Consider the following 25,715-nt stretch of genomic DNA (forward strand, 5'->3'; position numbering starts at 1 on the left):
TGGGAGGTGACTGGAACATGATCTTAGACGTAGCCCTTGATAGATCACACCCCCCCCTTCAGGCGGCAGGAATACATAAACTATCGGAATCGTTTGGGACATGGCTCCAGGGCTGGCGGTTGGGCAACATCTGGCGCGTACTGCACCCAACACACAAAGAATACTCATGCTACTCCCCTGTGCACAACCTACATACCAGATTAGATAGGTTTGTATGCTCCACCTCTGTCACGGCTAGATGCGCCACATCGGAGTACCTTGCTAAAACATTTTCAGACCATCGGCCGCTAGTGCTGGACCTGCACTGGGGTAAGGTGCCCTCACCCGTCCCTACCTGGAGACTTAACCCCACGCTGCTTGAGGATGGCCCGTTTCGATCACATATAGCTGACACCTTAACTACTTATTTCGATACGAATTGGGACTCCGCGTCCTCGAATCTGATTGTGTGGGATGCAATGAAAGCTGTAATACGGGGGGCGGCTATAGGCCGACTAGTGGGAGCCAGACAGGAGATACATGGTAATTTGTGCGAGGTGGAAAAGCGCTTGTGTGACCTTGAAAATGCGGCAGGGCAGGACCCTGACCGAAAGGCTGACCTACAACAGTGTAATATCGAACATGCTGAACTGTTGGAAACCCTGAGAGTGATGGACTATGGGGCCTACCTGAAACGCCAACAGGCGGAGGCGGACAGATCCGGTGCTCTGCTAGCCCGGCTGGTTCGGGATGCCCCAGAGAGCCCTACTATAACAATTATCCGGAACGCAGAGGGTGAGCAGGTGCACACGCAACTAGGAATTAACGCTGTCTTTAAGGCTCACCTGGAGAACCTCTATGCTCCCCCCTCTGTAGATGCCGAGGACGAAATGACGGAATTCCTGGGAGAGCTAACGCTCCCAGTGCTGGCCCCGGAAATCCAGACGGCCCTAGCCGGGCCTATCACACAGCACGAAATAAAGATAGCAATCCACACCCTTAACCGAGGCAAGACACCGGGCATGGATGGCCTGCCAGGAGAATTCTATCAAACATATGCTGATGTGCTGGCTCCCGTACTAGAGAAAATATACCACACTGCTTACGAGGTGGGACATCTCCCGGCTACCACCATGCAGGCCTTGGTGATTTCTATCCCGAAACCTGGTAGGGACACTCAAGACGTAGGTAACTACAGGCCCCTCTCCATGCTCTCCACGGAGTATAAGATCCTCAGTAAGGCTATTGCCATGCGGATCCAACGCCACCTCCCTGGCCTGATCCATACAGACCAATGTGGCTTCCTCCCAGAGAGGAGCACCTCCCAGAATTCGAGACGACTCCACGCCCTCATGACAACCACCCCTCGCACCTTACCACAGGCTGGCTGTTTGGCCCTAGATCTCCGCCAAGCGTTTGATTCCCTGACGTGGAACTTCATGTTCGAAGTCTTGCATCGCTTTGGTTTCCCGGAGGCCCTTATAAAATGGATCCGCTTATTGTACACTGGTCCGACGGCTAGGGCACGCACGGGAAGACACACATCTGACAGTTATGGAGTCCATAGGGGCACCCGACAGGGCTGCCCACTGTCACCATTACTGTTCGTGCTGACGCTGGAACCCCTGGCTATTGCACTCCGCAATAGAGCCGAGGAGGAGGGCATACCGGTGGAAGGCACCGACCACATGATCTCTATATATGCCGACGACATCTTGGTGTTTCTCCGGAACCTGCGAGGTGACCACTCGCTCCTGGCGACTGTCTTCAGACGCTTTGAGACCATCTCTGGGTTGGCTATAAACCCGGGAAAGTCCCTAGGTTTCTATTTCCGAGATGGACAACAGCCCCCCCACATACGGTTTGGTACCTATGACATCCCAGTGGCACCGACCACGTTTAAATATCTCGGAATTCAGGTATACCGGGACCCTGAGGCCCAAATCGACGGTAATATCCGTAAAGCCATCACAGGCCTACGAGGTAGCATAGCCTTCTGGACGTCCCTACCCCTGTCGGTAATGGGGCGAGTGGCAGTCTCGAAGATGGTCCTGCTCCCCCGCATACTGTATTATTTCGTAAACCTACCGGTCCTGCTCCCGCGACACATCTTCACCACACTAAATACGTTGTTGATCAACCTCGTATGGGGTTCAGGGAGACGGCGAATCAGCCTTAAAAAATTGCAACTGAACACCAGACAGGGAGGCCTAGGTGTCCCGGACCTACAAAGCTACTACTACGCCAGCCAACTCCAATGGTTGACCCGATGGGTGGCGGGCAGGGGTTTACATGAGATCGCTTACACGACGGACAAAGTAGCACGTGGTGAATTACACTCCCTCCTCTTGCCCAATGCTAGGATTCCCAGGGACTGCCACCCCCTCCTGCATGTGGCTCTGACTTGTTGGAAGAAAGCACTGTCATACACGGCTGGGACCACTCCGTACGCAGACAATATACCCCTACTAGGGCTCCCGACACCACAGGGGACCCTGACACAACGCAGACTTCGGCCCTGGACGGAGACTGGGGTGGACAGAGTGGGAGACCTGTTCGGTGACGACACCATACTGGATCACGCGTCGTTTGTGCACGCCACGGGAGCGCCCTCACGCTTATACCTATTACACGCCTCGGTGACACACTACGTGCGGCGAGCTTGGGCCCCACAACGTACGAAACCGGAACAACATGAGTTAGTGCACCTCCTACACTATATGGGCACGGGGGGACACCTGGTGAAATGGCTGTATGTCGGTATCAGAGAACATGTGCCGTCACCGATCATTACACTTAGGGAGACCTGGACTGCTGACTCGGGAGAACACATAACGGACGGGGAGTGGAAAATTATTCTAGGCCATCATAGAAGGGTGTCTAGGAATGTTAAGTTTCAGTTCATACAGGCCATGATCCTCCATAGAGCTTACCTTACGCCCCAGAGACTTCATAGGATGTTCCCTGCCACTGCACACTGCTGCCCGAGATGTCAACAAGATGAGGCACATATTCTTCATATGCTATGGACATGCCCGAAGCTACATATTTACTGGGGAACGATCAAGCACACGCTACACTCCATAACAACACTTCGGATCCCTGAGGGGGCATTACCCTGTCTAATAGGGAACAGAAAACGGCCCAAAACATGTAAGGCACAATTGAAATTTACGGACCTGGCACTTGTGTTGGCGATCAGGGTGCTCACTATGAGATGGAAATCGCCCAGGGCCCCGCAGATAGAAATGTGGCGAGGCGACTTGCTGAAATGGGGCAAAGCCGAATCCGCGGCGTTGCGGGAAGAGGAGAGCAAGGGCCTTCGCAAATACCCTATAGCGCAGGACTGGGACGTAATGTTGATTGAACTAGAAGAGATAGACCTGGACAGTCCGAAAGACCCGGTGGGGTGAGCACACACATCTTGCAGGGGGCGGCTGAGACTCACGGGCACAGTGCCACTCACGGGAGTTAGACCAGGCCTGGAGCCTTTACCAAATTCCAGATACACTAAGACACCTTGGCCCGAAATGTAGAGTGTACAAGAAAGAACGACCAGGAGACAGGGGGTGGGCGGGAGGGGAGGGAGGGCAGTTGGGGACTAGTACTTATGTAAGTCATGATTATGATAACTATAGACCATACATGGGAAACATTCAGGGACAGATATGATAATTGAATCATGATTGATATGTTATACTCCCAAACGTTTATGGTTAAGAAAATGGAAAAGACTGATGTGTGATATGATGAGAAATGGTACAGAAATGTATAATATCCTGTAATAGTCACGAATAAAGAGTTTAAAAAAAAAAAAAAAAATGTAGCCCAGTTGGGCTGATGCAGCCACGCAAGAGCTCTTTGCGTGACCTCATTGTCACCGATTCAAATCAGGGAGGATCCACGCAGCCTTTCATGGCTCTCAGGTGAAAAAATGGGCCCTAGGGCAAGGAAGGAAATAGGACCCCTTATTCATGTTTGAAATATAAAATACCGCAATAATCGGGGTTCAGTGGGTCCCGCAGGTCTGTGGGCGCCAGTGCCACTGCACCTGCTGCAACAATGGAAGCTACGCCCCTGTCATACAGCTGGGTAACATCAATTACTCAGTGACAAAAAGAGCATTAAAAATACACTTTACATAATGTTAAATGACAAAAACAACAGCTTTGTCAGTTCTTGTTCTGTTTCAAGCACTCCATACAATCTGTATGAACCCTCTCCGCATTTTCCTACTGATAACAAACGCCTTTGCTCCCAGAAATAAACTTTCTAGGTGGTTTGTGTACATTTGAATGGGAGATGAGACCTCGAAAGAGCCCAGCTCTGCAACGGACTGCGAGTCAACTCAGAGAGCGGAAACAAAGCCCGTACTCTGGCCATCAACTACCCGAGCGAATCCGGGGATCGAAGGTGAGAACAAAGAGGAAGAAATACAAGAATTATGAAAACTGATCAAGGAGAAAAAATCCCTAAGTTACTGCCGTATTTAAAAAGCTGAGAAAACAAAAAGAACGTAAAGAGTAAACTGAAGCCAAATAAAGTCACAGTTTTCTCCTTGTCACAGATAACAATTATGCAAGTAAATCGCATTGAAAAATAAACTATCTTATTTTTTTATTACATATTCTCCAGTCTCCAAAGAGACTGTCAAAAATTGTCATTTCAACTATATTTCAATTCTCCATGACAAGGTATTGGGTAAAGTTTTCAATAAGCAATAATCACGCCTCTGTTAAACCTCATTGGCTACGATACTGCCACTGCGCAAAGCTAACCAAGTATAGTGTGAATTTCATGCCCACTCGCCCTAGTACCTCATGTTACAAAGAACATGAACCCTTTTCAAAAGATTTTATCTGTTTATGCATAACTACACCTCCACTGCTTCTGACAGGCAATGTAAGACATATGTTGGCGTTGTTTTACTAATTTCCATCAGCTCTCTGCCCCAAACCGTCGCTAGCCACACGCAGAGAATTCTGGGAAATTGTATGCTAAATAGCTCTTCAGGTAAGCAGCACCCTCCCTAGTTATGGATTTGATGCTCAGACAGATATCCCTTCACACAAAGATGAGATCTAGGCTGCTAGCCATGGGTTGTGGAAAATATAAGAAGCACAAATTCATAATAGCATCCTCATAGGGCCCACTGTCTTCAAATGAATACTAGAGGAGGAACAGCAATAATTTAAAGGAAAATGAATCATAGCTACATTTTTCGATTTTCTATACTGCAAGTCTGCCATTTCATTGCACTATATAGTTGCATTTGCTGCATTTCATTTTTAGCTTTAGGGGGTACAATATACTGGTTCCCTGGTTTTCAAAACATTCTAGGGGAAGATTCACAAGGATCTGACGCATCTGCATAGATGCATACTTTTCCTTGCGTCAGTGCTGAATGTCCTTGTGCCACTATGGATGTGCTGTATTTACAATACAGTGCTCCATGGTGCAAGGATTAACAGATGCATCAAAAATTCTGACACATGTGTTGGCACAAAAGTGACGCATTGCTGAAGTTGATCATGAAAGTGAAGCAAAAAGCCATGAGTCATTCCAAACGCTTGGTCTGTGCAGGCGTAGGGATTTTGCCGCAGTGAAGGCGTAAAGTGACGCAGTGAAATCTTGTAGATTTCAGTGCGTGAGTTCTACAAGGCTTTTTTTCGTGGAAACGCCCACCCTGCATACATTATGCCTGACGCAGGTATAATGTGATGCAGGGCTTTATAATGTGACGCATCTCCCTAGATGCGTCACATTGTAAAAGGGCCGCAACATTTACGCCGCAGCTGCGCCACAATACAGATTTTTATATGTGCCCTGTAAATGGCTGTGTGTACGTTGTGTGTCTCGGTCGGCATGCAGCATACAAATTTTCCCGGATCATGTAGCCCAGTTGGGCTGATGCAGCCACGCAAAAGCTCTTTGCGTGACCTCATTGTCACCGATTCAAATCAGGGAGGATCCACGCAGCCTTTCATGGCTCTCAGGTGAAAAAATGGCCCCTAGGGCAAGGAAGGAAATAGGACCCCTTATTCATGTTTGAAATATAAAATACCGCAATAATCGGGGTTCAGTGGGTCCCGCAGGTCTGTGGGCGCCAGTGCCACTGCACCTGCTGCAACAATGGAAGCTACGCCCCTGTCATACAGCTGGGTAACATCAATTACTCAGTGACAAAAAGAGCATTAAAAATACACTTTACATAATGTTAAATGACAAAAACAACAGCTTTGTCAGTTCTTGTTCTGTTTCAAGCACTCCATACAATCTGTATGAACCCTCTCCGCATTTTCCTACTGATAACAAACGCCTTTGCTCCCAGAAATAAACTTTCTAGGTGGTTTGTGTACATTTGAATGGGAGATGAGACCTCGTAAGAGCCCAGCTCTGCAACGGTCTGCGAGTCAACTCAGAGAGCGGAAACAAAGCCCGTACTCTGGCCATCAACTACCCGAGCGAATCCGGGGATCGAAGGTGAGAACAAAGAGGAAGAAATACAAGAATTATGAAAACTGATCAAGGAGAAAAAATCCCTAAGTTACTGCCGTATTTAAAAAGCTGAGAAAACAAAAAGAACGTAAAGAGTAAACTGAAGCCAAATAAAGTCACAGTTTTCTCCTTGTCACAGATATCAATTATGCAAGTAAATCGCATTGAAAAATAAACTATCTTATTTTTTTATTACATATTCTCCAGTCTCCGAAGAGACTGTCAAAAATTGTCATTTCAACTATATTTCAAGTCTCCATGACGGGGTATTGGGTAAAGTTTTCAATAAGCAATAATCACGCCTCGGTTAAACCTCATTGGCTACGATACTGCCACTGCGCAAAGCTAACCAATTATAGTGTGAATTTCATGCCCACTCGCCCTAGCACCTCATGTTACAAAGAACATGAACCCTTTTCAAAAGATTTTATCTATTTATGCATAACTACACCTCCACTGCTTCTGACAGGCAATGTAAGACATATGTTGGCGTTGTTTTACTAATTTCCATCAGCTCTCTGCCCCAAACCGTCGCTAGCCACACGCAGAGAATTCTGGGAAATTGTATGCTAAATAGCTCTTCAGGTAAGCAGCACCCTCCCTAGGTATGGATTTGATGCTCAGACAGATATCCCTTCACACAAAGATGAGATCTAGGCTGCTAGCCATGGGTTGTGGAAAATATAAGAAGCACAAATTCATAATAGCATCCTCATAGGGCCCACTGTCTTCAAATGTTTACTAGAGGAGGAACAGCAATAATTTAAAGGAAAATAAATCATAGCTACATTTTTCCATTTTCCATACTGCAAGTCTGCCATTTCATTGCACTACATAGTTGCATTTGCTGCATTTCATTTTTAGCTTTAGGGGGTACAATATACTGGTTTCCTGGTTTTCAAAACATTCCAGGGGAAGATTCACAAGGATCTGACGCATCTGCATAGATGCATACTTTTCCTTGCGTCAGTGCTGAATGTCCTTGTGCCACTATGGATGTGCTGTATTTACAATACAGTGCTCCATGGTGCAAGGATTAACAGATGCATCAAAAATTCTGACACATGTGTTGGCACAAAAGTGACGCATTGCTGAAGTTGATCATGAAAGTGAAGCAAAAAGCCATGAGTCATTCCAAACGCTTGGTCTGTGCAGGCGTAGGGATTTTGCCGCAGTGAAGGCGTAAAGTGACGCAGTGAAATCTTGTAGATTTCAGTGCGTGAGTTCTACAAGGCTTTTTTTCGTGGAAACGCCCACCCTGCATACATTATGCCTGACGCAGGTATAATGTGATGCAGGGCTTTATAATGTGACGCATCTCCCTAGATGCGTCACATTGTAAAAGGGCCGCAACATTTACGCCGCAGCTGCGCCACAATACAGATTTTTATATGTGCCCTGTAAATGGCTGTGTGTACGTTGTGTGTCTCCGTCGGCATGCAGCATACAAATTTTCCCGGATCATGTAGCCCAGTTGGGCTGATGCAGCCACGCAAGAGCTCTTTGCGTGACCTCATTGTCACCGATTCAAATCAGGGAGGATCCACGCAGCCTTTCATGGCTTTCAGGTGAAAAAATGGGCCCTAGGGCAAGGAAGGAAATAGGACCCCTTATTCATGTTTGAAATATAAAATACCGCAATAATCGGGGTTCAGTGGGTCCCGCAGGTCTGTGGGCGCCAGTGCCACTGCACCTGCTGCAACAATGGAAGCTACGCCCCTGTCATACAGCTGGGTAACATCAATTACTCAGTGACTAAAAGAGCATTAAAAATACACTTTACATAATGTTAAATGACAAAAACAACAGCTTTGTCAGTTCTTGTTCTGTTTCAAGCACTCCATACAATCTGTATGAACCCTCTCCGCATTTTCCTACTGATAACAAACGCCTTTGCCACCAGAAATAAACTTTCTAGGTGGTTTGTGTACATTTGAATGGGAGATGAGACCTCGAAAGAGCCCAGCTCTGCAACGGACTGCGAGTCAACTCAGAGAGCGGAAACAAAGCCCGTACTCTGGCCATCAACTACCCGAGCGAATCCAGGGATCGAAGGTGAGAACAAAGAGGAAGAAATACAAGAATTATGTAACTGATCAAGGAGAAAAAATCCCTAAGTTACTGCCGTATTTAAAAAGCTGAGAAAACAAAAAGAACGTAAAGAGTAAACTGAAGCCAAATAAAGTCACAGTTTTCTCCTTGTCACAGATAACAATTATGCAAGTAAATCGCATTGAAAAATAAACTATCTTATTTTTTTATTACATATTCTCCAGTCTCCGACGAGACTGTAAAAAATTGTCATTTCAACTATATTTCAAGTCTCCATGACGGGGTATTGGGTAAAGTTTTCAATAAGCAATAATCGCGCCTCGGTTAAACCTCATTGGCTACAATACTGCCACTGCGCAAAGCTAACTAATTATAGTGTGAATTTCATGCCCACTCGCCCTAGTACCTCATGTTACAAAGAACATGAACCCTTTTCAAAAGATTTTATCTATTTATGCATAACTATACCTCCACTGCTTCTGACAGGCAATGTAAGACATATGTTGGCGTTGTTTTACTAATTTCCATCAGCTCTCTGCCCCAAACCGTCGCTAGCCACACGCAGAGAATTCTGGGAAATTGTATGCTAAATAGCTCTTCAGGTAAGCAGCACCCTCCCTAGGTATGGATTTGATGCTCAGACAGATATCCCTTCACACAAAGATGAGATCTAGGCTGCTAGCCATGGGTTGTGGAAAATATAAGAAGCACAAATTCATAATAGCATCCTCATAGGGCCCACTGTCTTCAAATGTTTACTAGAGGAGGAACAGCAATAATTTAAAGGAAAATAAATCATAGCTACATTTTTCCATTTTCCATACTGCAAGTCTGCCATTTCATTGCACTATATAGTTGCATTTGCTGCATTTCATTTTTAGCTTTAGGGGGTACAATATACTGGTTCCCTGGTTTTCAAAACATTCTAGGGGAAGATTCACAAGGATCTGACGCATCTGCATAGATGCATATTTTTCCTTGCGTCAGTGCTGAATGTCCTTGTGCCACTATGGATGTGCTGTATTTACAATACAGTGCTCCATGGTGCAAGGATTAACAGATGCATCAGAAATTCTGACACATGTGTTGGCACAAAAGTGACGCATTGCTGAAGTTGATCATGAAAGTGAAGCAAAAAGCCATGAGTCATTCCAAACGCTTGGTCTGTGCAGGCGTAGGGATTTTGCCGCAGTGAAGGCGTAAAGTGACGCAGTGAAATCTTGTAGATTTCAGTGCGTGAGTTCTACAAGGCTTTTTTTCGTGGAAACGCCCACCCTGCATACATTATGCCTGACGCAGGTATAATGTGATGCAGGGCATTATAATGTGACGCATCTCCCTAGATGCGTCACATTGTAAAAGGGCCGCAACATTTACGCCGCAGCTGCGCCACAATACAGATTTTTATATGTGCCCTGTAAATGGCTGTGTGTACGTTGTGTGTCTCCGTCGGCATGCAGCATACAAATTTTCCCGGATCATGTAGCCCAGTTGGGCTGATGCAGCCACGCAAGAGCTCTTTGCGTGACCTCATTGTCACCGATTCAAATCAGGGAGGATCCACGCAGCCTTTCATGGCTCTCAGGTGAAAAAATGGGCCCTAGGGCAAGGAAGGAAATAGGACCCCTTATTCATGTTTGAAATATAAAATACCGCAATAATCGGGGTTCAGTGGGTCCCGCAGGTCTGTGGGCGCCAGTGCCACTGCACCTGCTGCAACAATGGAAGCTACGCCCCTGTCATACAGCTGGGTAACATCAATTACTCAGTGACAAAAAGAGCATTAAAAATACACTTTACATAATGTTAAATGACAAAAACAACAGCTTTGTCAGTTCTTGTTCTGTTTCAAGCACTCCATACAATCTGTATGAACCCTCTCCGCATTTTCCTACTGATAACAAACGCCTTTGCTCCCACAAATAAACTTTCTAGGTGGTTTGTGTACATTTGAATGGGAGATGAGACCTCGAAAGAGCCCAGCTCTGCAACGGACTGCGAGTCAACTCAGAGAGCGGAAACAAAGCCCGTACTCTGGCCATCAACTACCCGAGCGAATCCGGGGATCGAAGGTGAGAACAAAGAGGAAAAAATACAAGAATTATGAAAACTGATCAAGGAGAAAAAATCCCTAAGTTACTGCCGTATTTAAAAAGCTGAGAAAACAAAAAGAACGTAAAAAGTAAACTGAAGCCAAATAAAGTCACAGTTTTCTCCTTGTCACAGATAACAATTATGCAAGTAAATCGCATTGAAAAATAAACTATCTTATTTTTTTATTACATATTCTCCAGTCTCCAAAGAGACTGTCAAAAATTGTCATTTCAACTATATTTCAATTCTCCATGACAAGGTATTGGGTAAAGTTTTCAATAAGCAATAATCGCGCCTCGGTTAAACCTCATTGGCTACGATACTGCCACTGCGCAAAGCTAACCAAGTATAGTGTGAATTTCATGCCCACTCGCCCTAGTACCTCATGTTACAAAGAACATGAACCCTTTTCAAAAGATTTTATCTGTTTATGCATAACTACACCTCCACTGCTTCTGACAGGCAATGTAAGACATATGTTGGCGTTGTTTTACTAATTTCCATCAGCTCTCTGCCCCAAACCGTCGCTAGCCACACGCAGAGAATTCTGGGAAATTGTATGCTAAATAGCTCTTCAGGTAAGCAGCACCCTCCCTAGTTATGGATTTGATGCTCAGACAGATATCCCTTCACACAAAGATGAGATCTAGGCTGCTAGCCATGGGTTGTGGAAAATATAAGAAGCACAAATTCATAATAGCATCCTCATAGGGCCCACTGTCTTCAAATGAATACTAGAGGAGGAACAGCAATAATTTAAAGGAAAATGAATCATAGCTACATTTTTCGATTTTCTATACTGCAAGTCTGCCATTTCATTGCACTATATAGTTGCATTTGCTGCATTTCATTTTTAGCTTTAGGGGGTACAATATACTGGTTCCCTGGTTTTCAAAACATTCTAGGGGAAGATTCACAAGGATCTGACGCATCTGCATAGATGCATACTTTTCCTTGCGTCAGTGCTGAATGTCCTTGTGCCACTATGGATGTGCTGTATTTACAATAAGTGCTCCATGGTGCAAGGATTAACAGATGCATCAAAAATTCTGACACATGTGTTGGCACAAAAGTGACGCATTGCTGAAGTTGATCATGAAAGTGAAGCAAAAAGCCATGAGTCATTCCAAACGCTTGGTCTGTGCAGGCGTAGGGATTTTGCCGCTGTGAAGGCGTAAAGTGACGCAGTGAAATCTTGTAGATTTCAGTGCGTGAGTTCTACAAGGCTTTTTTTCGTGGAAACGCCCACCCTGCATACATTATGCCTGACGCAGGTATAATGTGATGCAGGGCTTTATAATGTGACGCATCTCCCTAGATGCGTCACATTGTAAAAGGGCCGCAACATTTACGCCGCAGCTGCGCCACAATACAGATTTTTATATGTGCCCTGTAAATGGCTGTGTGTACGTTGTGTGTCTCCGTCGGCATGCAGCATACAAATTTTCCCGGATCATGTAGCCCAGTTGGGCAGATGCAGCCACGCAAGAGCTCTTTGCGTGACCTCATTGTCACCGATTCAAATCAGGGAGGATCCACGCAGCCTTTCATGGCTCTCAGGTGAAAAAATGGGCCCTAGGGCAAGGAAGGAAATAGGACCCCTTATTCATGTTTGAAATATAAAATACCGCAATAATCGGGGTTCAGTGGGTCCCACAGGTCTGTGGGCGCCAGTGCCACTGCACCTGCTGCAACAATGGAAGCTACGCCCCTGTCATACAGCTGGGTAACATCAATTACTCAGTGACAAAAAGAGCATTAAAAATACACTTTACATAATGTTAAATGACAAAAACAACAGCTTTGTCAGTTCTTGTTCTGTTTCAAGCACTCCATACAATCTGTATGAACCCTCTCCGCATTTTCCTACTGATAACAAACGCCTTTGCTCCCACAAATAAACTTTCTAGGTGGTTTGTGTACATTTGAATGGGAGATGAGACCTCAAAAGAGCCCAGCTCTGCAACGGACTGCGAGTCAACTCAGAGAGCGGAAACAAAGCCCGTACTCTGGCCATCAACTACCCGAGCGAATCCGGGGAACGAAGGTGAGAACAAAGAGGAAGAAATACAAGAATTATGAAAACTGATCAAGGAGAAAAAATCCCTAAGTTACTGCCGTATTTAAAAAGCTGAGAAAACAAAAAGAACGTAAAGAGTAAACTGAAGCCAAATAAAGTCACAGTTTTCTCCTTGTCACAGATAACAATTATGCAAGTAAATTGCATTGAAAAATAAACTATCTTATTTTTTTATTACATATTCTCCAGTCTCCGAAGAGACTGTCAAAAATTGTCATTTCAACTATATTTCAAGTCTCCATGACGAGGTATTGGGTAAAGTTTTCAATAAGCAATAATCGCGCCTCGGTTAAACCTCATTGGCTACGATACTGCCACTGCGCAAAGCTAACCAATTATAGTGTGAATTTCATGCCCACTCGCCCTAGTACCTCATGTTACAAAGAACTTGAACCCTTTTCAAAAGATTTTATCTGTTTATGCATAACTACACCTCCACTGCTTCTGACAGGCAATGTAAGACATATGTTGGCGTTGTTTTACTAATTTCCATCAGCTCTCTGCCCCAAACCGTCGCTAGCCACACGCAGAGAATTCTGGGAAATTGTATGCTAAATAGCTCTTCAGGTAAGCAGCACCCTCCCTAGTTATGGATTTGATGCTCAGACAGATATCCCTTCACACAAAGATGAGATCTAGGCTGCTAGCCATGGGTTGTGGAAAATATAAGAAGCACAAATTCATAATAGCATCCTCATAGGGCCCACTGTCTTCAAATGTATACTAGAGGAGGAACAGCAATAATTTAAAGGAAAATAAATCATAGCTACATTTTTCCATTTTCCATACTGCAAGTCTGCCATTTCATTGCACTATATAGTTGCATTTGCTGCATTTCATTTTTAGCTTTAGGGGGTACAATATACTGGTTTCCTGGTTTTCAAAACATTCTAGGGGAAGATTCACAAGGATCTGACGCATCTGCATAGATGCATACTTTTCCTTGCGTCAGTGCTGAATGTCCTTGTGCCACTATGGATGTGCTGTATTTACAATACAGTGCTCCATGGTGCAAGGATTAACAGATGCATCCAAAATTCTGACACATGTGTTGGCACAAAAGTGACGCATTGCTGAAGTTGATCATGAAAGTGAAGCAAAAAGCCATGAGTCATTCCAAACGCTTGGTCTGTGCAGGCGTAGGGATTTTGCCGCAGTGAAGGCGTAAAGTGACGCAGTGAAATCTTGTAGATTTCAGTGCGTGAGTTCTACAAGGCTTTTTTTCGTGGAAACGCCCACCCTGCATACATTATGCCTGACGCAGGTATAATGTGATGCAGGGCTTTATAATGTGACGCATCTCCCTAGATGCGTCACATTGTAAAAGGGCCGCAACATTTACGCCGCAGCTGCGCCACAATACAGATTTTTATATGTGCCCTGTAAATGGCGGTGTGTACGTTGTGTGTCTCCGTCGGCATGCAGCATACAAATTTTGCTGGATCATGTAGCCCAGTTGGGCTGATGCAGCCACGCAAGAGCTCTTTGCGTGACCTCATTGTCACCGATTCAAATCATGGAGGATCCACGCAGCCTTTCATGGCTCTCAGGTGAAAAAATGGGCCCTAGGGCAAGGAAGGAAATAGGACCCCTTATTCATGTTTGAAATATAAAATACCGCAATAATCGGGGTTCAGTGGGTCCCGCAGGTCTGTGGGCGCCAGTGCCACTGCACCTGCTGCAACAATGGAAGCTACGCCCCTGTCATACAGCTGGGTAACATCAATTACTCAGTGACAAAAAGAGCATTAAAAATACACTTTACATAATGTTAAATGACAAAAACAACAGCTTTGTCAGTTCTTGTTCTGTTTCAAGCACTCCATACAATCTGTATGAACCCTCTCCGCATTTTCCTACTGATAACAAACGCCTTTGCTCCCACAAATAAACTTTCTAGGTGGTTTGTGTACATTTGAATGAGAGATGAGACCTCAAAAGAGCCCAGCTCTGCAACGGACTGCGAGTCAACTCAGAGAGCGGAAACAAAGCCCATACTCTGGCCATCAACTACCCGAGCGAATCCGGGGATCGAAGGTGAGAACAAAGAGGAAGAAATACAAGAATTATGAAAACTGATCAAGGAGAAAAAATCCCTAAGTTACTGCCGTATTTAAAAAGCTGAGAAAACAAAAAGAACGTAAAGAGTAAACTGAAGCCAAATAAAGTCACAGTTTTCTCCTTGTCACAGATAACAATTATGCAAGTAAATCGCATTGAAAAATAAACTATCCTATTTTTTTATTACATATTCTCCAGTCTCCGAAGAGACTGTCAAAAATTGTCATTTCAACTATATTTCAAGTCTCCATGACGAGGTATTGGGTAAAGTTTTCAATAAGCAATAATCGCGCCTCGGTTAAACCTCATTGGCTACGATACTGCCACTGCGCAAAGCTAACCAATTATAGTGTGAATTTCATGCCCACTCGCCCTAGTACCTCATGTTACAAAGAACTTGAACCCTTTTCAAAAGATTTTATCTGTTTATGCATAACTACACCTCCACTGCTTCTGACAGGCAATGTAAGACATATGTTGGCGTTGTTTTACTAATTTCCATCAGCTCTCTGCCCCAAACCGTCGCTAGCCACACGCAGAGAATTCTGGGAAATTGTATGCTAAATAGCTCTTCAGGTAAGCAGCACCCTCCCTTGTTATGGATTTGATGCTCAGACAGATATCCCTTCACACAAAGATGAGATCTAGGCTGCTAGCCATGGGTTGTGGAAAATATAAGAAGCACAAATTCATAATAGCATCCTCATAGGGCCCACTGTCTTCAAATGTATACTAGAGGAGGAACAGCAATAATTTAAAGGAAAATAAATCATAGCTACATTTTTCCATTTTCCATACTGCAAGTCTGCCATTTCATTGCACTATATAGTTGCATTTGCTGCATTTCATTTTTAGCTTTAGGGGGTACAATATACTGGTTTCCTGGTTTTCAAAACATTCTAGGGGAAGATTCACAAGGATCTGACGCATCTGCATAGATGCATACTTTTCCTTGCGTCAGTGCTGAATGTCCTTGTGCCACTATGGATGTGCTGTATTTACAATACAGTGCTCCATGGTGCAAGGATTAACAGATGCATCCAAAATTCTGACACATGTGTTGGCACAAAAGTGACGCATTGCTGAAGTTGATCATGAAAGTGAAGCAAAAAGCCATGAGTCATTCCAAACGCTTGGTCTGTGCAGGCGTAGGGATTTTGCCGCAGTGAAGGCGTAAAGTGACGCAGTGAAATCTTGTATATTTCAGTGCGTGAGTTCTACAAGGCTTTTTTTCGTGGAAACGCCCACCCTGCATACATTATGCCTGATGCAGGTATAATGTGATGCAGGGCTTTATAATGTGACGCATCTCCCTAGATGCGTCACATTGTAAAAGGGCCGCAACATTTACGCCGCAGCTGCGCCACAATACAGATTTTTATATGTGCCCTGTAAATGGCTGTGTGTACGTTGTGTGTCTCCGTCGGCATGCAGCATACAAATTTTCCCGGATCATGTAGCCCAGTTGGGCTGATGAAGCCACGCAAGAGCTCTTTGCGTGACCTCATTGTCACCGATTCAAATCAGGGAGGATCCACGCAGCCTTTCATGGCTCTCAGGTGAAAAAATGGGCCCTAGGGCAAGGAAGGAAATAGGACCCCTTATTCATGTTTGAAATATAAAATACCGCAATAATCGGGGTTCAGTGGGTCCCACAGGTCTGTGGGCGCCAGTGCCACTGCACCTGCTGCAACAATGGAAGCTACGCCCCTGTCATACAGCTGGGTAACATCAATTACTCAGTGGCACAAAGAGCATTAAAAAATACACTTTACATAATGTTAAATGACAAAAACAACAGCTTTGTCAGTTCTTGTTCTGTTTCAAGCACTCCATACAATCTGTATGAACCCTCTCCGCATTTTCCTACTGATAACAAACACCTTTGCTCCCAGAAATAAACTTTCTAGGTGGTTTGTGTACATTTGAATGGGAGATGAGACCTCAAAAGAGCACAGCTCTGCAACGGACTGCGAGTCAACTCAGAGAGCGGAAACAAAGCCCGTACTCTGGCCATCAACTACCCGAGCGAATCCGGGGATCGAAGGTGAGAACAAAGAGGAAGAAATTCAAGAATTATGAAAACTGATCAAGGAGAAAAAATCCCTAAGTTACTGCCGCATTTAAAAAGCTGAGAAAACAAAAAGAACGTAAAGAGTAAACTGAAGCCAAATAAAGTCACAGTTTTCTCCTTGTCACAGATAACAATTATGCAAGTAAATCGCATTGAAAAATAAACTATCTTATTATTTTATTACATATTCTCCAGTCTCCGAAGAGACTGTCAAAAATTGTCATTTCAACTATATTTCAAGTCTCCATGACGGGGTATTGGGTAAAGTATTCAATAAGCAATAATCGCGCCTCGGTTAAACCTCATTGGCTACAATACTGCCACTGCGCAAAGCTAACCAAGTATAGTGTGAATTTCATGCCCACTCGCCCTAGTACCTCATGTTACAAAGAACATGAACCCTTTTCAAAAGATTTTATCTGTTTATGCATAACTACACCTCCACTGCTTCTGACAGGCAATGTAAGACATATGTTGGCGTTGTTTTACTAATTTCCATCAGCTCTCTGCCCCAAACCGTCGCTAGCCACACGCAGAGAATTCTGGGAAATTGTATGCTAAATAGCTCTTCAGGTAAGCAGCACCCTCCCTAGGTATGGATTTGATGCTCAGACAGATATCCCTTCACACAAAGATGAGATCTAGGCTGCTAGCCATTGGTTGTGGAAAATATAAGAAGCACAAATTCATAATAGCATCCTCATAGGGCCCACTGTCTTCAAATGTATACTAGAGGAGGAACAGCAATAATTTAAAGGAAAATAAATCATAGCTACATTTTTCCATTTTCTATACTGCAAGTCTGCCATTTCATTGCAATATATAGTTGCATTTGCTGCATTTCATTTTTAGCTTTAGGGGGTACAATATACTGGTTCCCTGGTTTTCAAAACATTCTAGGGGAAGATTCACAAGGATCTGACGCATCTGCATAGATGCATGCTTTTCCTTGCGTCAGTGCTGAATGTCCTTGTGCCACTATGGATGTGCTGTATTTACAATACAGTGCTCCATGGTGCAAGGATTAACAGATGCATCAGAAATTCTGACACATGTGTTGGCACAAAAGTGACGCATTGCTGAAGTTGATCATGAAAGTGAAGCAAAAAGCCATGAGTCATTCCAAACGCTTGGTCTGTGCAGGCGTAGGGATTTCGCCGCAGTGAAGGCGTAAAGTGACGCAGTGAAATCTTGTAGATTTCAGTGCGTGATTTCTACAAGGCTTTTTTTCGTGGAAACGCCCACCCTGCATACATTATGCCTGACGCAGGTATAATGTGATGCAGGGCTTTATAATGTGACGCATCTCCCTAGATGCGTCACATTGTAAAAGGGCCGCAACATTTACGCCGCAGCTGCGCCACAATACAGATTTTTATATGTGCCCTGTAAATGTCTGTGTGTACGTTGTTTGTCTCCGTCGGCATGCAGCATACAAATTTTCCCGGATCATGTAGCCCAGTTGGGCTGATGCAGCCACGCAAGAGCTCTTTGCGTGACCTCATTGTCACTGATTCAAATCAGGGAGGATCCACGCAGCCTTTCATGGCTCTCAGGTGAAAAAATGGGCCCTAGGGCAAGGAAGGAAATAGGACCCCTTATTCATGTTTGAAATATAAAATACCGCAATAATCGGGGTTCAGTGGGTCCCGCAGGTCTGTGGGCGCCAGTGCCACTGCACCTGCTGCAACAATGGAAGCTACGCCCATGTCATACAGCTGGGTAACATCAATTACTCAGTGACAAAAAGAGCATTAAAAATACACTTTACATAATGTTAAATGACAAAAACAACAGCTTTGTCAGTTCTTGTTCTGTTTCAAGCACTCCATACAATCTGTATGAACCCTCTCCGCATTTTCCTACTGATAACAAACGCCTTTGCTCCCAGAAATAAACTTTCTAGGTGGTTTGTGTACATTTGAATGGGAGATGAGACCTCGAAAGAGCCCAGCTCTGCAACGGACTGCGAGTCAACTCAGAGAGCAGAAACAAAGCCCGTACTCTGGCCATCAACTACCCGAGCGAATCCGGGGATCGAAGGTGAGAACAAAGAGGAAGAAATACAAGAATTATGAAAACTGATCAAGGAGAAAAAATCCCTAAGTTACTGCCGTATTTAAAAAGCTGAGAAAACAAAAAGAACGTAAAGAGTAAACTGAAGCCAAATAAAGTCACAGTTTTCTCCTTGTCACAGATAACAATTATGCAAGTAAATCGCATTGAAAAATAAACTATCTTATTTTTTTATTACATATTCTCCAGTCTCCGAAGAGACTGTCCAAAATTGTCATTTCAACTATAGTTCAAGTCTCCATAACGAGGTATTGGGTAAAGTTTTCAATAAGCAATAATCGCGCCTCGGTTAAACCTCATTGGCTACGATACATCCACTGCGCAAAGCTAACCATTTATAGTGTGAATTTCATGCCCACTCGCCCTAGTACCTCATGTTACAAAGAACATGAACCCTTTTCAAAAGATTTTATCTATTTCTGCATAACTACACCTCCACTGCTTCTGACAGGCAATGTAAGACATATGTTGGCGTTGTTTTACTAATTTCCATCAGCTCTCTGCCCCAAACCGTCGCTAGCCACACGCAGAGAATTCTGGGAAATTGTATGCTAAATAGCTCTTCAGGTAAGCAGCACCCTCCCTAGGTATGGATTTGATGCTCAGACAGATATCCCTTCACACAAAGATGAGATCTAGGCTGCTAGCCATGGGTTGTGGAAAATATAAGAAGCACAAATTCATAATAGCATCCTCATAGGGCCCACTGTCTTCAAATGTTTACTAGAGGAGGAACAGCAATAATTTAAAGGAAAATAAATCATAGCTACATTTTTCCATTTTCCATACTGCAAGTCTGCCATTTCATTGCACTACATAGTTGCATTTGCTGCATTTCATTTTTAGCTTTAGGGGGTACAATATACTGGTTTCCTGGTTTTCAAAACATTCTAGGGGAAGATTCACAAGGATCTGACGCATCTGCATAGATGCATATTTTTCCTTGCGTCAGTGCTGAATGTCCTTGTGCCACTATGGAAGTGCTGTATTTACAATACAGTGCTCCATGGTGCAAGGATTAACAGATGCATCAGAAATTCTGACACATGTGTTGGCACAAAAGTGACGCATTGCTGAAGTTGATCATGAAAGTGAAGCAAAAAGCCATGAGTCATTCCAAACGCTTGGTCTGTGCAGGCGTAGGGATTTTGCCGCAGTGAAGGCGTAAAGTGACGCAGTGAAATCTTGTAGATTTCAGTGCGTGAGTTCTACAAGGCTTTTTTTCGTGGAAACGCCCACCCTGCATACATTATGCCTGACGCAGGTATAATGTGATGCAGGGCTTTATAATGTGACGCATCTCCCTAGATGCGTCACATTGTATAAGGGCCGCAACATTTACGCCGCAGCTGCGCCACAATACAGATTTTTATATGTGCCCTGTAAATGGCTGTGTGTACGTTGTGTGTCTCCGTCGGCATGCAGCATACAAATTTTCCCGGATCATGTAGCCCAGTTGGGCTGATGCAGCCACGCAAGAGCTCTTTGCGTGACCTCATTGTCACCGATTCAAATCAGGGAGGATCCACGCAGCCTTTCATGGCTCTCAGGTGAAAAAATGGGCCCTAGGGCAAGGAAGGAAATAGGACCCCTTATTCATGTTTGAAATATAAAATACCGCAATAATCGGGGTTCAGTGGGTCCCGCAGGTCTGTGGGCGCCAGTGCCACTGCACCTGCTGCAACAATGGAAGCTACGCCCCTGTCATACAGCTGGGTAACATCAATTACTCAGTGACAAAAAGAGCATTAAAAATACACTTTACATAATGTTAAATGACAAAAACAACAGCTTTGTCAGTTCTTGTTCTGTTTCAAGCACTCCATACAATCTGTATGAACCCTCTCCGCATTTTCCTACTGATAACAAACGTCTTTGCTCCCAGAAATAAACTTTCTAGGTGGTTTGTGTACATTTGAATGGGAGATGAGACCTCGAAAGAGCCCAGCCCTGCAACGGACTGCGAGTCAACTCAGAGAGCGGAAACAAAGCCCGTACTCTGGCCATCAACTACCCGAGCGAATCCGGGGATCGAAGGTGAGAACAAAGAGGAAGAAATACAAGAATTATGAAAACTGATCAAGGAGAAAAAATCCATAAGTTACTGCCGTATTTAAAAAGCCGAGAAAACAAAAAGAACGTAAAGGGTAAACTGAAGCCAAATAAAGTCACAGTTTTCTCCTTGTCACAGATAACAATTATGCAAGTAAATCGCATTGAAAAATAAACTATCTTATTTTTTTATTACATATTCTCCAGTCTCCGAAGAGACTGTCAAAAATTGTCATTTCAACTATATTTCAAGTCTCCATGACGGGGTATTGGGTAAAGTTTTCAATAAGCAATAATCGCGCCTCGGTTAAACCTCATTGGCTACGATACTGCCACTGCGCAAAGCTAACCAATTATAGTGTGAATTTCATGCCCACTCGCCCTAGTACCTCATGTTACAAAGAACATGAACCCTTTTCAAAAGATTTTATCTATTTATGCATAACTACACCTCCACTGCTTCTGACAGGCAATGTAAGACATATGTTGGCGTTGTTTTACTAATTTCTATCAGCTCTCTGCCCCAAACCGTCGCTAGCCACACGCAGAGAATTCTGGGAAATTGTATGCTAAATAGCTCTTCAGGTAAGCAGCACCCTCCCTAGGTATGGATTTGATGCTCAGACGGATATCCCTTCACACAAAGATGAGATCTAGGCTGCTAGCCATGGGTTGTGGAAAATATAAGAAGCACAAATTCATAATAGCATCCTCATAGGGCCCACTGCCTTCAAATGTTTACTAGAGGAGGAACAGCAATAATTTAAAGGAAAATAAATCATAGCTACATTTTTCCATTTTCCATACTGCAAGTCTGCCATTTCATTGCACTACATAGTTGCATTTGCTGCATTTCATTTTTAGCTTTAGGGGGTACAATATACTGGTTTCCTGGTTTTCAAAACATTCTAGGGGAAGATTCACAAGGATCTGACGCATCTGCATAGATGCATATTTTTCCTTGCGTCAGTGCTGAATGTCCTTGTGCCACTATGGATGTGCTGTATTTACAATACAGTGCTCCATGGTGCAAGGATTAACAGATGCATCAGAAATTCTGACACATGTGTTGGCACAAAAGTGACGCATTGCTGAAGTTGATCATGAAAGTGAAGCAAAAAGCCATGAGTCATTCCAAACGCTTGGTCTGTGCAGGCGTAGGGATTTTGTCGCAGTGAAGGCGTAAAGTGACGCAGTGAAATCTTGTAGATTTCAGTGCGTGATTTCTACAAGGCTTTTTTTCGTGGAAACGCCCACCCTGCATACATTATGCCTGACGCAGGTATAATGTGATGCAGGGCTTTATAATGTGATGCATCTCCCTAGATGCGTCACATTGTAAAAGGGCCGCAACATTTACGCCGCAGCTGCGCCACAATACAGATTTTTATATGTGCCCTGTAAATGGCTGTGTGTACGTTGTGTGTCTCCATCGGCATGCAGCATACAAATTTTCCCGGATCATGTAGCCCAGTTGGGCTGATGCAGCCACGCAAGAGCTCTTTGCGTGACCTCATTGTCACCGATTCAAATCAGGGAGGATCCACGCAGCCTTTCATGGCTCTCAGGTGAAAAAATGGGCCCTAGGGCAAGGAAGGAAATAGGACCCCTTATTCATGTTTGAAATATAAAATACCGCAATAATCGGGGTTCAGTGGGTCCCGCAGGCCTGTGGGCACCAGTGCCACTGCACCTGCTGCAACAATGGAAGCTACGCCCCTGTCATACAGCTGGGTAACATCAAGTACTCATTGACAAAAAGAGCATTAAAAATACACTTTACATAATGTTAAATGACAAAAACAACAGCTTTGCCAGTTCTTGTTCTGTTTCAAGCACTCCATACAATCTGTATGAACCCTCTCCGCATTTTCCTACTGATAACAAACGCCTTTGCTCCCAAAAATAAACTTTCTAGGTGGTTTGTGTACATTTGAATGGGAGATGAGACCTCGAAAGAGCCCAGCTCTGCAACGGACTGCGAGTCAACTCAGAGAGCGGAAACAAAGCCCCTACTCTGGCCATCAACTACCCGAGCGAATCCGGGGATCGAAGGTGAGAACAAAGAGGAAGAAATACAAGAATTATGAAAACTGATCAAGGAGAAAAAATCCCTAAGTTACTGCCGTATTTAAAAAGCTGAGAAAACAAAAAAAACGTAAAGAGTAAACTGAAGCCAAATAAAGTCACAGTTTTCTCCTTGTCACAGATAACAATTATGCAAGTAAATCGCATTGAAAAATAAACTATCTTATTATTTTATTACATATTCTCCAGTCTCCGAAGAGACTGTCAAAAATTGTCATTTCAACTATATTTCAAGTCTCCATGACGGGGTATTGGGTAAAGTATTCAATAAGCAATAATCGCGCCTCGGTTAAACCTCATTGGCTACAATACTGCCACTGCGCAAAGCTAACCAAGTATAGTGTGAATTTCATGCCCACTCGCCCTAGTACCTCATGTTACAAAGAACATGAACCCTTTTCAAAAGATTTTATCTGTTTATGCATAACTACACCTCCACTGCTTCTGACAGGCAATGTAAGACATATGTTGGCGTTGTTTTACTAATTTCCATCAGCTCTCTGCCCCAAACCGTCGCTAGCCACACGCAGAGAATTCTGGGAAATTGTATGCTAAATAGCTCTTCAGGTAAGCAGCACCCTCCCTAGGTATGGATTTGATGCTCAGACAGATATCCCTTCACACAAAGATGAGATCTAGGCTGCTAGCCATTGGTTGTGGAAAATATAAGAAGCACAAATTCATAATAGCATCCTCATAGGGCCCACTGTCTTCAAATGTATACTAGAGGAGGAACAGCAATAATTTAAAGGAAAATAAATCATAGCTACATTTTTCCATTTTCTATACTGCAAGTCTGCCATTTCATTGCACTATATAGTTGCATTTGCTGCATTTCATTTTTAGCTTTAGGGGGTACAATATACTGGTTCCCTGGTTTTCAAAACATTCTAGGGGAAGATTCACAAGGATCTGACGCATCTGCATAGATGCATGCTTTTCCTTGCGTCAGTGCTGAATGTCCTTGTGCCACTATGGATGTGCTGTATTTACAATACAGTGCTCCATGGTGCAAGGATTAACAGATGCATCAGAAATTCTGACACATGTGTTGGCACAAAAGTGACGCATTGCTGAAGTTGATCATGAAAGTGAAGCAAAAAGCCATGAGTCATTCCAAACGCTTGGTCTGTGCAGGCGTAGGGATTTCGCCGCAGTGAAGGCGTAAAGTGACGCAGTGAAATCTTGTAGATTTCAGTGCGTGATTTCTACAAGGCTTTTTTTCGTGGAAACGCCCACCCTGCATACATTATGCCTGACGCAGGTATAATGTGATGCAGGGCTTTATAATGTGACGCATCTCCCTAGATGGGTCACATTGTAAAAGGGCCGCAACATTTACGCCGCAGCTGCGCCACAATACAGATTTTTATATGTGCCCTGTAAATGTCTGTGTGTACGTTGTTTGTCTCCGTCGGCATGCAGCATACAAATTTTCCCGGATCATGTAGCCCAGTTGGGCTGATGCAGCCACGCAAGAGCTCTTTGCGTGACCTCATTGTCACTGATTCAAATCAGGGAGGATCCACGCAGCCTTTCATGGCTCTCAGGTGAAAAAATGGGCCCTAGGGCAAGGAAGGAAATAGGACCCCTTATTCATGTTTGAAATATAAAATACCGCAATAATCGGGGTTCAGTGGGTCCCGCAGGTCTGTGGGCGCCAGTGCCACTGCACCTGCTGCAACAATGGAAGCTACGCCCATGTCATACAGCTGGGTAACATCAATTACTCAGTGACAAAAAGAGCATTAAAAATACACTTTACATAATGTTAAATGACAAAAACAACAGCTTTGTCAGTTCTTGTTCTGTTTCAAGCACTCCATACAATCTGTATGAACCCTCTCCGCATTTTCCTACTGATAACAAACGCCTTTGCTCCCAGAAATAAACTTTCTAGGTGGTTTGTGTACATTTGAATGGGAGATGAGACCTCGAAAGAGCCCAGCTCTGCAACGGACTGCGAGTCAACTCAGAGAGCAGAAACAAAGCCCGTACTCTGGCCATCAACTACCCGAGCGAATCCGGGGATCGAAGGTGAGAACAAAGAGGAAGAAATACAAGAATTATGAAAACTGATCAAGGAGAAAAAATCCCTAAGTTACTGCCGTATTTAAAAAGCTGAGAAAACAAAAAGAACGTAAAGAGTAAACTGAAGCCAAATAAAGTCACAGTTTTCTCCTTGTCACAGATAACAATTATGCAAGTAAATCGCATTGAAAAATAAACTATCTTATTTTTTTATTACATATTCTCCAGTCTCCGAAGAGACTGTCCAAAATTGTTATTTCAACTATAGTTCAAGTCTCCATAACGAGGTATTGGGTAAAGTTTTCAATAAGCAATAATCGCGCCTCGGTTAAACCTCATTGGCTACGATACATCCACTGCGCAAAGCTAACCATTTATAGTGTGAATTTCATGCCCACTCGCCCTAGTACCTCATGTTACAAAGAACATGAACCCTTTTCAAAAGATTTTATCTATTTCTGCATAACTACACCTCCACTGCTTCTGACAGGCAATGTAAGACATATGTTGGCGTTGTTTTACTAATTTCCATCAGCTCTCTGCCCCAAACCGTCGCTAGCCACACGCAGAGAATTCTGGGAAATTGTATGCTAAATAGCTCTTCAGGTAAGCAGCACCCTCCCTAGGTAT

General features: G+C 44.0%; 11 non-coding genes across 11 annotated transcripts; all 11 read right to left on the reverse strand.

Moving 5' to 3' along the window:
- Nucleotides 1-4,614: 4,614 nt before the first annotated feature.
- On the reverse strand, nucleotides 4,615-4,754 carry LOC147679219 (U4 spliceosomal RNA). The gene has a single exon (XR_015301868.1). It is a non-coding gene; the product is annotated as a U4 spliceosomal RNA (small nuclear RNA).
- Nucleotides 4,755-6,684: 1,930 nt separating this feature from the next.
- LOC147679220 (U4 spliceosomal RNA) lies at nucleotides 6,685-6,824 on the reverse strand. Its single transcript, XR_015301721.1, has one exon. It is a non-coding gene; the product is annotated as a U4 spliceosomal RNA (small nuclear RNA).
- Nucleotides 6,825-8,753: 1,929 nt separating this feature from the next.
- On the reverse strand, nucleotides 8,754-8,893 carry LOC147679221 (U4 spliceosomal RNA). The gene has a single exon (XR_015301811.1). It is a non-coding gene; the product is annotated as a U4 spliceosomal RNA (small nuclear RNA).
- Nucleotides 8,894-10,823: 1,930 nt separating this feature from the next.
- Nucleotides 10,824-10,963, reverse strand: LOC147679222 (U4 spliceosomal RNA). The gene has a single exon (XR_015301793.1). It is a non-coding gene; the product is annotated as a U4 spliceosomal RNA (small nuclear RNA).
- Nucleotides 10,964-12,892: 1,929 nt separating this feature from the next.
- On the reverse strand, nucleotides 12,893-13,032 carry LOC147679223 (U4 spliceosomal RNA). The gene has a single exon (XR_015301691.1). It is a non-coding gene; the product is annotated as a U4 spliceosomal RNA (small nuclear RNA).
- Nucleotides 13,033-14,962: 1,930 nt separating this feature from the next.
- LOC147679224 (U4 spliceosomal RNA) lies at nucleotides 14,963-15,102 on the reverse strand. Its single transcript, XR_015301692.1, has one exon. It is a non-coding gene; the product is annotated as a U4 spliceosomal RNA (small nuclear RNA).
- Nucleotides 15,103-17,033: 1,931 nt separating this feature from the next.
- LOC147679225 (U4 spliceosomal RNA) lies at nucleotides 17,034-17,173 on the reverse strand. The gene has a single exon (XR_015301800.1). It is a non-coding gene; the product is annotated as a U4 spliceosomal RNA (small nuclear RNA).
- A 1,930-nt stretch (nucleotides 17,174-19,103) lies between these two features.
- Nucleotides 19,104-19,243, reverse strand: LOC147679226 (U4 spliceosomal RNA). Its single transcript, XR_015301845.1, has one exon. It is a non-coding gene; the product is annotated as a U4 spliceosomal RNA (small nuclear RNA).
- A 1,930-nt stretch (nucleotides 19,244-21,173) lies between these two features.
- Nucleotides 21,174-21,313, reverse strand: LOC147679227 (U4 spliceosomal RNA). Its single transcript, XR_015301660.1, has one exon. It is a non-coding gene; the product is annotated as a U4 spliceosomal RNA (small nuclear RNA).
- A 1,930-nt stretch (nucleotides 21,314-23,243) lies between these two features.
- Nucleotides 23,244-23,383, reverse strand: LOC147679228 (U4 spliceosomal RNA). Its single transcript, XR_015301801.1, has one exon. It is a non-coding gene; the product is annotated as a U4 spliceosomal RNA (small nuclear RNA).
- Nucleotides 23,384-25,313: 1,930 nt separating this feature from the next.
- Nucleotides 25,314-25,453, reverse strand: LOC147679229 (U4 spliceosomal RNA). Its single transcript, XR_015301826.1, has one exon. It is a non-coding gene; the product is annotated as a U4 spliceosomal RNA (small nuclear RNA).
- Nucleotides 25,454-25,715: the final 262 nt, after the last annotated feature.

This window comes from Lissotriton vulgaris, chromosome 11 (genome assembly GCF_964263255.1).
Source record: "Lissotriton vulgaris chromosome 11, aLisVul1.2, whole genome shotgun sequence".
Taxonomy (NCBI): Eukaryota; Metazoa; Chordata; class Amphibia; order Caudata; family Salamandridae; genus Lissotriton; species Lissotriton vulgaris.